This window comes from Corylus avellana, chromosome ca1 (assembly GCF_901000735.1).
Source record: "Corylus avellana chromosome ca1, CavTom2PMs-1.0".
NCBI classification, from domain to species: Eukaryota; Viridiplantae; Streptophyta; class Magnoliopsida; order Fagales; family Betulaceae; genus Corylus; species Corylus avellana.
The window spans coordinates 45,203,804-45,205,121 of NC_081541.1; positions in this window are offsets into that span (position 1 = coordinate 45,203,804).

A 1,318-nucleotide genomic window follows, 5' to 3' on the forward strand; every position below is an offset into this window, starting at 1 on the left:
AAAAAAGCTACAAAACCTGAATATTCATACAACTATTTATATATATATATATATATATATATCAATCGATTGATATATATATAGCTCTCTTAAGGAATTTTGTTTGAAAAATTCGTTCGTATATGTAGCATTCCTCCATATATATATATATATATATATATATATATATCCACAACATGCTTTTGTACCATATTGAAGCCCTGCTCCAAAACAAAAGAAAGTTGGATGCTCAAATCAATTCAAAGCATTTTACAAAAGCAAATGAAACATATACAATCACATTGCTTATTTTACTAATATTAAGGTCACATGGGTTGGTAGTAGGGGTAGTTGTTCGTTTCGTGTGTCGGGTTTAGGTCGTATCAAAGTACGGGTATAAGACTATATAGATCAATCATAATCCGACACATTTAATTAAATGGTAAGAACACTATTAAATTTTGAATCAAACAATAATTTTCACCATCAAGTCAAAGAGTGCATACTTGAAAAATGTGAGAGTAGAGTGTTTGTAGCATTTTTCAAATACGAAACCTTGGGCGTTGATCGTACGTACCATGAGATGTGGGATGGCAGAAAAGCTCTAGCTATACAGAATATGAGTGTCAACATATATGAGGGAAGCGTTTGGGAGAGCTTCCCTGGTTTGTCTTAGTGTCGCCTTTAACATGTTGTTATACTGTAACATCCCGATATTTTCCTTCTTTTATCTTGTAAATAAAACGAGTGTTACGCTGAAATAATCTTATACAGCTGAAAATCTGAAATTTATCAATACAAAACAATACTCTTAAAAATACTTTTCTTTATACAAAATACCCAAAATTATGCCAAACAAGGCATTTATACAAATTTATCTGACTGTATAAACTCTAGACAAACTTCACAAACTTAGAATCTCTGTACATTTCAAATATGAAGCTCTAATCACAACTGCATAATTACCTTGACTTTCCAGTTCTACAAGCACTAAAAAAACTGTAAAGTAATGAGTCAATTGATTCATGATAATATAAATCATTGTTGAAACAATTATATCAAAAGGCCAGACATTTAATAAAACTACAAAGATCTGTATTATTGAATATCAATATCACTCTCAGTAAGTAAGAATACTTACAGTGGATTACATGAATGAATCATCAAAGGTAATTACTTGTTGAAACCCATTCTGTTTTGCACAGTCTCTTTCTTTCAATATCTCTCATTGTCTCAAAAAACTCACTCTCACTCTCAATCTCTGATTCTCTATCTCCATTTTTCTCTGAATTATCTGTCTCATTGCCTCTCCCTCTAACTCTGCCTCTCACCATCTCTC